Here is an 11835-nt window from a genome sequence, read left to right on the forward strand (position 1 = left end):
AAGAAATTAATATTATATTCATAAACATAAAATTGGTCAGATTCTTGTAAAATTCATAACCCTGGCTTCATGCTAACAGAGATTCTGCTCCTCCCTTGCTCTGAGACATGTTACAATCTTCTTGCACTGATTAATAATGAATGGCACAAACAGCAATCACATTTCTCTAATCACTACCTTTTTTTTCACTGACGTGAGATGAAAATGTTTCAGCCTACCTTACCCCCAAAAAATAACATATCAAATAACACTTACTACATCAGTTTCATTGAATCCAAATTCATTCACTATTATTTAGAATATTTCTGGGCTGCAGGGCCCAAATCTCTCTCATTGCTCTTTTCTAATATTTGAAGATGCCATTCTGTTCTTCCAAGTTTTCCCTTTCCAGACTCAACATTCTGACTCAACTTTTCCTCAGAGGGCACAGCTTCCAGACTATCATTCTGGCCATCTTTCTCTTTCTAAATTCCAGTAAGTCGATGACCCTTGTAAAATGCAGCAACAAGAGACTCCACATGTGTCTAATCTGTGGGACTAAAGGCTTCCTTTGTTCTGCACACTTTTCTTCCACTGATGTTATTGTAACCTAAGGCAAAACATCTTTTTTGCGGACAATTATGTCATACTTTGACTCACTGAATTTGTACCTGTTAGTAATCGTCAGTCATTACCATATGAACTTCTATTAGGAAGTCACCAATTCTATGTACCTGTAAAGTTAAAGTAGATTTATCAGGCCCAGTTTTAGAACCTTACATTTGTGCATAGTAAGCCTCTTTATTTTAACCTGTCAAGTACTTCATGAGTCTTCATATGAAGTATATTAGCAATAACTCTTTAAGTTTCATGAAAGAAAACCAGAATATGTTCTTTTTATATCTTCATTCCAAATCTTAAAATATTAAAATTAGCACAGCACTAAGTAGAGATTGCTGGTCATGACAATAAGAATTTTCTTTTAGGTTGAAAATGATGCTATGGATCAACCAGTTCTGCTTAACCAAGTTTGAACACATAATTCTGCTGATATCTTAATTGGGAAATTCAGCTTGTCATTTGAATTCTGAAGACATTTTTGGTTAAGCATGCATAATTAAGAAAATATTTGTATGCCCTCAGGTAGTCAAGCATTCTTCATTCACTCATAATGCACATCTTAGTCATGTATATTCTCTGCCTGGATTTTGTAGGCATTTTAGTTTGCCATTCCTATCTGAATCATGCTATTTAGGATATAGGAAACTGTAAAGCATGTCATCTCTACCCTGTAAATGAGAAGAAAATCTATATAATTTATAAAGTCACAAATTTTCTTGAATCTGTGAAAAAGCCGAGGTCACAAGTCAACCAGGTTAACTGAATTTCAAAGGGCAACTGGTGATCTGAGGAGAGATAGGGCACATGAATTGCTACTTCTTTGTGGACGTAAAGGAGAAAGAGGCAGCTGTCTTAAGAGTGGGTAAAAAAATAAGCAGCCAAAATTTTAACAAATTCTTAAGGGTCCATCGTAGGCTAGTGAGACAGTTCAGAACCTTCTAGAGATCTAGACTAAAGAAGAAGACACTCTTTCTCCAACCCTTTTCCATGAGCCTCCCTGGGTAATTCACAAGAAAGATTGGAGAGATCCCTTCTTGGAGATGAAAGCTGTGACAAAGCCTTCGCTGCTCTGTCTGGCTCTGCTGTCATTTGAAGCAAAAGCCACGTGCCCTGGCAGAGGGCACAGGGCACTTGTGTGGTTCAGGAACCTGCAATCTTACAAAGCAAAGAGGTCAGCTGCCACCAGGGCAGAGTAGAAACTCCATGTAAGACCTTAGATGCAAGGTGGAGTTTGCTAGTGGGATGGGAAGGGAAGATGGAGGAGGGGGAGGAGTGCTGAGAAAGCCTTATCCCAAGGAACAAGAGTTCTTCCTTAGTTTGAGCCTATTCCAGGGGACCTCCTTCCCCTGCCTTACAACAAGCCTGACAGCAAGTAACAAGCAAGCAACACTAGACTACTGCAGAGGGAGGTGCATGCCTGTGGAGAGGCATGCTGGGCCTGCTGAAAGCAGAATGCAGAACAGAAACAGAGAAAAGCTCTCAGGCGTCTCAGACTCCACTATAGACACAAGGTAAAAGCAGCCCACAGCTGGAGAATTTTGAAGTTGTGGTGTACTGAAGGCAACTAGAGCCAAACAAAACCCAAACCCAGCTCAACTACTGACTAGATTGATTCAACTCCCATACTAATCGTCTGAAAGAAGAAATGTGTCTATTTCAGGGTATAGATACCACCCACCTCAGTCTTCATTTTTTTTCTATGCACAGCATCCAACATTCAATAAAAAATTACGGGCTGGGAGTTATAGCTCATGCCTGTAATTCCAGCACTTTGGGAGGCTGAGACAGGAGGATCACTTGAGGTCAGGAGTTTGAGATCAGCCTGGGCAACATAGTGAGACTCCATCTTTGCAATAAAATTGAAAATTAGCCAGCCATGATGGTCCCAGCTACTTGAGAGGCCAAGGCAGGAGGATCCCTTGAGCACAAGAGGTCAAGGCTGCAGTGAGCTATGATCACGTCACTGCACTCCAACCTGAGTGACAGAGTAAGACCCTATCTCAAAAAAAAAAAAAAAAAATTACACTCACATAAAAAAAAGGACAAAGAATCCATTGTCAAGAGATAAAGAAATTCACAGAACCATACTTAGAGATGATCCAGACTGGACACATTAGACAGGGACTTTAAAATGACTATGACTGATGGGTTAAAGTCATTATGAAAGTTTGTCAAATGCTTTCCTAAAACTGAGACTTAACATGTCCTAATTTTCCTAATGCAGTTGACATTTTAACAATCGGTATCTTTAGTTGCCATTTTTTTTTAAATTCTTGGAATGTATTTCATTAGAAACTGGTCTATAATATTCGTTAACTTAAATTCCTGCTAATCATCGTGTTTGCTTAATTCTCCAGGTAACACAAACAAAAGATTCAGATCAGGACTTTTTCTTCTTCTCCCTTCTTCTTCCTTCTCCTTCTCCTTCTTCTTGCTTCTTCTTCCTCTTCTTCTTCTTTCTCTTTTTCTTTTCTTTTTTTTTGAGGTAGGGTCTTGCTTTGTTGCCCAGAATGGAGTGCAGAGATGTGATCATAGCTCACTGCAGCCTCAAACTATGGGGCTCAAGTAATCTTCTCAGCTCAGCCTCCCAAGTTGCTGGGACTACAGGCACATGCCACTATGCCTGGTTGATTTTTAAATTTGTTGTAGAGGTGCAGTCTCACTCTGTTGCCCAGACTGGTCTTGAGCTCCTGAGCTCAAGTGATTCTCCCATCTCAGTCTCCCCAAACTACTGGAATTACAGGCGTGAGCCACTGCATCCAGGTCTTCAGACTCCAGTCAATGACGATTTGCTTGACGCTATAGTTAGCTGTAGGTGATTTTCCAGAACAGCAATACTAATCAAAGCTAATATTTATGCTATTAATATTTACATCAGTTATTGTGCTAAATACTGTACATGTTTTATCTCATTCAATTCCCAACCACCATTTTTATAATGATATAATCATTACTCTAAGTGGTAATGATTGATGAACTGAGGATTAAAGTAACTAAAATAACTTCCAGCCTTCTTACCCTGTCTCTGTTGTCTTTTGTTTTCCATATCCTGTTGGGGTGAGGTGAGGGGGGGCTGTTTGTCCCTTTTGTCCTCACTCAGCGGTGATGAGCCCACAGGCCCTGAAATTTATTTTCCGGAAGTGGTGGTACGGGCCTGTCTCTTTTCTTGCTGGCCAACTTTTCTGTTTGATTCTTGTTCATATAAACTGTAGGACCCAGTGGCTCTTTTCTGATTAAGTTTCCTTTTCTAAATTTGACAGCTCAAGTTATAGACCCTCATGTGCAGGGTTTATGATTCTCTGCTCCAGTCCAGATAAATTCCAGACATGGTTTTCCGGCCAGCCCTATAGTCTGGATGCTTAATTCTCAATAACATTATCTTTTTCAAGTCTCTGCATGATCAAAGGACACAGTTGTTTAGATGGGCAGATTCAGGCTTCAATTCTGATTCTACTTTTTCTAGTCCAATGATTTTGGGCATATTATTTAACATTTCTAAGTCTCAGCTTACACTTTGGAAAATGGAGATAACATTATCCCTCTCAAATGGTCATTAGAACTGAATGAACAAAGTTTGTAAAGTGTTTAGGACAGTGTCTGTTACGCAGGGAATGCTCACTAAATGGCAATTATTATTATTGTTTTTATTACTATGACTGTTATTCTTTAGAAGGAGGTTGGCTGGACACAAATTGTAACACTCAGTGTTTTTAACCTTATAGGCTAATTAGTCAATCAGATCAGTCACAACCATCTAAATGCACAACAGTTTCCTGACAGATGTTTCTCATTTTTCATATATCCATGTTTTCAGTTGTATTTAATTAATTGAGTCGCTGCTTAGCAAAGACTTTGGGGAGTGGGATAGACAGGAAAGAGATTTAAGTATCAGATGAGGAGCCTTTAGGACTTATTTTCAATTTTAAATAAAAAAATTTTTTTAATTGTGTAATTCTTTTTGGTTGTAACTTCCTGTTTTTTTCTTTGTTGTTGTTGTTGTTGTTGTTTAGTTGTTTTTAGAGACAGAATCTCTGTTGTCCAGGCTTGAGTGCAGCAGCATGATTGTAGCTAACTGTAGCCTCGAATTCTCAAGCGATCTTTCCTCCTCAGCCTCCAAAGTAGCTGGGACAATAGGCATGCACCATGCTCAGCTAGTTTTTCCATTATCTGGTAAAGATGGGGTCTTGCTGTGTTGCCTTAGCCTCCCAAAGTGCTGTGATTACAGGCATGAGCCCTGTCCTGGGCTGCTTAACATTTTTTTATCGCTCATTTTTCTTTTTCTGTTTAAGCAAGCATAGATATTATTAAGATTTTTTTTAATAGAAGAAAGTACCTATCAGATTTTTTTGTACGTTTCTCAAGTTGATGGTTTTTTGTGAATTCAGTGTATGTTTAACATATTTAATTGTAAAAATGTTAATTGAGAAACAACATGTTATGGTTCAAATGTAGAGAACAGTTAGAATGATATTTTAGCTGAAATATAATATAAGTTTTCTGGACCTGGTGTAGTTTCATTGCATCACTTGTATCTTTGTTTTCCTTAACTAAAAAAATATGGCTTTAGATGTTGTTTCAGACTGGAAGATCTTTGGGTAAAACTTTAATTGCTGTCAAGGAAAACATAATTTTCTGGCCAACTGACTATAACCACATGGTTCTACAGTCATGCAAGATGTGTACAAAAGCAGAACTGTACTGTAATATTGAGAAAGGAAAGTTTTGGTCAAGGTGCTGCTTCTGGATCTTGACCGTAGTTACATAAACATTGACATTTTGTGACTAATGGCCAGGAAAACAGCATTGTTTACATATTGGCCTAGAGAAAGAGTTTACTATAATTCTGTCAATAATTTGAATTGCAAGTTTCCAGAGCCAGCAGGGGAAAAAGAGCTGGGCAACTAAGCACATGATCTTCTCTACTTGTTCACTTATGCCTGACGTCTCCTGAACCAAATAGGGGCTAGACTTTCTGGGTATAGCTAGAGAGGAAACTTATAAGGCAATTATCTACAGAAAAAGTCATACATGGCCTTTGACATATCAGGGTACACATGACTAATTGCAGATTACTCCCAAGGTAGATTTTTTACTGGGGTATAAATCAAAGGGGCTGATACAAGGTTACTTTATACTTGCAAGTAATGGGTGGTGGTGAAAGGAAGGGCAAAGAAAAGGGAAATGAGAGACACTAGAAAAACAAATCTATTTTAGTATTTTACCTTCAATTACTTCTTTGTATGATGAAGAGTTTCCCATCCTCACATTTAGTTTAAAAGTGTTGGATTTTTAGAAAATATAGAGATACAGAAATTAATATATTTTTTCACATTTCTGTGTATTACATATAAGAAATGTCTATTTTAAAGACTGGTGTTAGAAGTTAAAACAAAAAAAAAAAAAAGGAAGTGATTTATGTTCTGCTAACGAGTGGTTGATGTGTATATTTTTGTAAGTTCTATATCAAGAAGTATGTAACAGCATAGATAAAAATATCTAACCTAGCTCCAGAACTCTTTTTATACATATTTTCTTCTTTCATATACTAAGTATATACTTAGCAGTTTAAAAATTCTCATTATTCAATTCAGTCTTCATAGTAACCTAAAAAGTAGTTAGAATAGACAATGTTTGCCCTATTTTCCATGTAAGGAAATTCAGGGCAAATAGGCTAAGTGACTTTGTTTTGTTTTTGTTTTTGTTTTGAGGCAGGGTTTCTCTCTGTCACCCAGGATGGAGAGCAATGGCACGATCACAGCTCACTGCAACCTCCTCCTCCCAGTCTCAAGCAATCCCCCCACCTCAGCCTCCTGAGTAGCTGGGACTACAGGCGTGTGCCACCATGTCCAGCTAATTTTTATATTTTTTTGTAGAGACGGGTTTTCACCATGTTGCCCAGACTGATCTCAAACACCTGGGCTCAAGCAATCTTCCTGCCTTGGCATCTCCAAGTCCTGGGATTACAGGTGAGAGCTGCGCCTGGCCAGCGAAATGACTTTTTTAAGAAACACATAAGTAGTATGTGTTAGACTATGTGTAAGACTCACATCTACTTTCTAGTGTCTTTAAGCCCAGTTTCCTTTTCCTTTTTTTAAATTTTAAATTTTTATTTTAAGTTCAGGAGTACCTGTGCAGCATGTGCAGGCTTGTTACATAGGTAAATGTGTGCCACAGTGGTTTGCTGCACAAATCATCCCATCACCCAGGTATTAAGCTCAGCATCCATTAGGTATTCTTCCTGATCCTCTCTCTGTTTCCATCCCCTGCCCTTTGACAGGCTCTATTGTGTGTTGTTCCCCCCATGGGTCCATGTGTTCTCATTTTTTAGCTCCCACTTATAAGTGAGAACATGTGGTATTTGGTTTTCTGTTCCTATGTTAGTTTGCTAAGGATAAAGGCCTCCAGCTCCATGCATGATATTCAAAAGACATGATCTCATTCCTTTTTCATGGCTGCATAGTATTCCACGATGCATATGTGCCACATTTTCTTTATCCAGTCTATCATTGATGAGCATTTAGGTTAATTCCATGTTTTTGCTACTGTAAATAGTGCTGCAATGAACATATGCATGCAAATGTCTTTATAGCAGAATGATATATATTTTTTGGGACTATACCTGATAACAGGATTGCTGGATGAAATGGTATCTCTGCCTCTAGATCTTTAAGGAATCACCATGCTGTCTTCTACAATGGTTGAACTATTTATTATTATTACTATTATTTGAAGACAGAATCTTGCTTTGTTGCCTAGGCTGGAGTTCAGTGACACGATCTGTGCTCACTGCAACCTCTGCCTCCCCAGTTCAAGTGATTCTTGTGCCTCACTGGGCACCTCCAAGCCTGGCTAATTTTTGTATTTTTATTAGAGATGGGGTTTCACCATGTTGGCCAGGCTGGTCTATAACTCCTAACCTCAGGTGATCTGCCCGCCTTCGCCTCCCAAAGTGCTGGGATTACAGGCGTGAGACACTGTGCCCAGCCTGGTTGAATTAATTTACACTTCCATCAACTATGTAAGAGCATTCCTTTTTCTCCACAACCTTGCCAGCATCTGTTGCTTTTTGACTTTTCAGTAACAGCTATTCTGACTGGTGTAAATGATGTCTCATTGTGGTTTTGATTTGCATTTTTCTAGTGATCAGTGATGTTGAGCTTTTTTTTTTTTTTTTTTTTTTTTTTTTNTTTCAAATTTCTTGGCCACATGTATATCTTTCTTTGAGATGTGTCTGTTCATGTCCTTTGCCCACTTTTTAATGGGGTTGTTTGTCTTTTTCTTTAAGTTTGTTTAAGTTCCTTATAGGTACTGGATATTAGGCCTTTGTCAGATGCATAGATTGCAAAAATTTTTCCCCATCCTGTAAGGTTGTCTGTTTACTCTGTTGATAGTTTCTTTTGCTGTGCAGAAGCTCTTAAGTTTAATTAGATCCCATTTTCAATTTTTGCTTATGTTGCAATTGCTTTTGGCATCTTCATCATGAAATCTTTGCCCATGTCTTTGTCCTGAATGGTATTGCCTAGGTTTTCTTCTAGGGTTTTTATAGTTTTGAGTTTTACATTTAAGTTAAATCCATCTTGAGTTGATTTTTGATATGGTGTAAGGCCTTATCAAAGGCCTTTTTTTTTGCATCTATTGAGCTGTCTTTGGCTCTGTTTATGTGATGAATCACATTTATTGATTTGCATATGTTGAACCAGGCTTGCATCTCATGGATAAAGCCTACTTGATTGTGGTAGATAAGCATTTTGATGTGCTGCTGAATTTGGTTTGCCAGTATTTTGTTGAGGACTTTTGTACTGACATTCATCAGGGATATTGGCCTATTTTTTTTTTTTCTAAGCTCTGCCACATTTTAGTATCACATTTTGGATGATACTGGCCTCATAGAATGAGTTAGGAAGGAGTTTCTTCTTTTCAATATTTTGTAATAGTTTTGATAGGAATGGTATCACTCTTCTTTGTACCTCTAGTAGAATTTGGCTGTGAATCTTTTTGGTCCTGGGCTTTTGTTTGATTGGTAGACTATTACTGCCTCAATTTCAGAACTCATTATTGCTTTTTCAGGGTTTTGATTTCTTCAAACCCTGGTTCAGTCTTGGGAGGGTGTGTGTGTCCAGGAATCTGTTTCTTCTAGATATTCGAGTTTATGTGCATAGAGGTGTTTATAGTATTCTCCGATAGTTTGTATTTCTGTGGGGTCAGTGGTAGTAACCCTTTTATCATTTCTTACTGTATTTATTTGAATCTTTTCCATTTTCTTCTTTATTATTCTAGTTAGCAGTCTATCTCTTTTATTAATTTTTTTCAAAAAAACACCTGAATTCATTGATTTTTTGAGGGACTTTTCATCTCTCTATCTCCTTCAGTTTCATTCTGTCACCCAGGCTGGAGTGTAGTGGCATGATCTCAGCTCCCTATACTCTTCATCTCCTGGATTCTAGCGATTCTCCTGCCTCAGCCTCCTGAGTAGTTGGGACTACAAGCACATACCACCACCCCCAGGTAATTTTTATATATTTAGTAGAAACAGGGTTTTACCATGTTGGCCAGGCTGGTCGCAACCTCCTGGCCTCAAGTGACCCACTTACCATGGCCTCTTAAAGTACTGGGATTACAGGCATAAGGCACCATGCTCAGCCCTGATCTTTGTTGGTTTAAAGTCTGCTTTGTCAGAAACTAGGACTGCAACTCTTGCTTTTTTCTGTTTTCTGTTTTTCATTTTTTTGGTAAATTTTTCTCTATCCCTTTATTTTGAGCATATGTGTGTCTTTGCATGTGAGATGAGTCTGTTGAAGACAGCATTCCAACTGATCTTGGTTCTTTAACCAGCTTGCCATTCTATGTCTTTTAATTGGGCATTTAGCCTGTTTACATTTAGTATTGTTATGTTTGATTCACACATAACATGATGCTATCTGGTTATTTTGCAGACTTGTTTACGTGTTTGCTTTATGTTATCACTGGTCTGTGTACTTCAGTGAGTTTTTGTAGTGACTGATAACAGTTTTTGTTTTCCACATTTAGTGCTTCCTTCAGGAGCTCTTGTAAGGTAGATCTGGTGGTAATAAATTTGCTTGTCTGAAAAGGATTTTATTTCTCCTTTGCTTAGGAAGCTTAGTTTGGTTTGATGTGAAATTCTGGGTTGGAAACTCTTTTCTTTAAGAATGTTAAGTATTGGCCTCCAATTGCTTCTGGCTTGTAGGGTTTCTACTGAGAGGTCCCCTGTTAGTCTGATGGGTTTCCTTTTGTTAGGTGACCTGGCCTTTCTTTCTGGCTGCCCTTAACATTTTTTTCTTTCATTTTGACCTTGGAGAATCTGATAATTATGTGTTTTGGGGATTATCTTGTAAAGTATCTAACTGGGGTTATCTGCACTTCTTGAATTTGAATGTTGGCCTGTCTAGCAGGTTGCAGAAGTTCTCTGCACTAATACCCCGAAGTGTGTTTTCCAAATTGATTCCAACCCCTCTATCTCTTTTTGGTACCGCAATCAGTCATAGATTTAGTCTCTTTACATAATCCCACAATGGAAGTTTTGTTCATTCCTTTTTATTCCTTTTTCTCTATTCTTGTCTGCCTGTCTTATTTCAGAAAGACAGTCTTCAAGCTCTGAGATTCCTTCCTCTGCTTGGTCTCTTCTGCTATTAATACTTGGGATTGCATTGTGAAGTTCTTGTAGTGTGTTTTTCAGCTCTCTCAGGTCAATTATGATGCTCTCTATACTGGCTATTTTGACTGTCTGCTCCTGCATTGTTTTATCATATTTCTTAGCTTCTTTGCATTGGGTTACAACATGCTCCTTTAATTCAGCAAAGTTTGTTTGCTTGTTTTCATCCACATTCTGAAGACTACTTTTGTCATTCCAGCCATCTCAGCCTCAGCCAGTTCTGAACTCTTGCTGGAGAGGCGTTGCAGTCATTTAGAGGAAAGGGGGCACTCTGGCTTTTTTGAGTTTTCAGTGTTTTTGCATTAATTTTTTTCTTATCTTTGTGGGCTTATTATTTCTGATCTTTAAGGTCACTCATTTTGGGATGGGTTCTTTTGTGGTTTCTGTTGTTGTTATTATTGCTTTTTGTTTGCTTTTCTTTAACAGTCTGGCCACTCTTGTGTAGGGCGACTGTTGTTTGGCTGGGGGTCCACTCCAGGTCTTAGTTACCTTGCTTTTTCCAGTACCTGAAGGTATCACCAGTGAATGCTAGAAAACAGCAAAGATGGCCACCTGCCCCTCTCTCTGGGACCTCTGTCCTGGGGGCTACTGACCTGTTGCTGGCCCGAATGTGCCTATAGGAGCTGTCTGGAGACCTTGGTTGGGAGGTCTCATCCAGTCAGGAGGAACAAGATCAGGGACCTCCTTAAAGAGTCGATCTGGCTGCTTTTTGGTATAGTAGCTGTGCTGTGTTGAGGATTCCTTCAGCCCCCAGTTCAAGACCTGCAGGGTGGACTAGTGGTGACCTGTCCCATCTCCTGGGCACCTCCATTCCAGGGAGAAATTAGAACTCTGTCGGTCATAGAACATGGGCAGGGGTGGCCGGGGGCCCCAACTGGGAGGCCCTGCCCAGCAAGGAAGAGTGGATCCTGTTCCCTTTTATAGAAGCAATCTGGCCACACCTCAACAAGACAGTCGTGCAGTCCTGGGGAACCACCTCTGCCCCGTCGGCTTGGACACACCAAAGCTCACAGGCTGGAATGGCTGAGTCACCCAAACAGCAAATATGGTGACCTGCTCCTTCCCCTGGGCAACTCAACCCAGGGAAAAATCAGACCTCTGTCTGTAGAATATGGGTGGGATAGCCAGAGGCTCTGACTGGGGGGACCTGCCCTGCAAGATGGAGTGGGTTGGGGGCCTGTTTAAAGAAGGAGTTTGGCTACACCTTGACAAAACTGCCCTGCCATGCTGGGGAACTGCCTCTGTGCTGGTCCACTTGCACTCTCCACAGCCTGCAGGCTGGAATGGCTGAGCTGTCCAAACAACCAAGGTGGTGGCCCACACCTACCCCCAGGCACTCTGTCCCACGGAGAGATCTGAACTCTGTCCATAGAAAATGGGCAGGAGTGGCCAAAGGTTCCAGCTGGGAGGTCCCGCCCAGTGAGGAGGAATGTTTTGGGATACTGCTTAAGGAAGCAATCTGGCCATGTTCTGGCAGAGCAACTGTACTGTGCCGGGGGACGGGGGGATCCTTCCTTGTCTGGACCATCTGGACTCTCCAGAGCTTGCAGGCCTGAATGGCTGAG

The sequence above is a fragment of the Cebus imitator genome, unplaced genomic scaffold, assembly GCF_001604975.1.
Source record: "Cebus imitator isolate Cc_AM_T3 unplaced genomic scaffold, Cebus_imitator-1.0 Scaffold2, whole genome shotgun sequence".
NCBI classification, from domain to species: Eukaryota; Metazoa; Chordata; class Mammalia; order Primates; family Cebidae; genus Cebus; species Cebus imitator.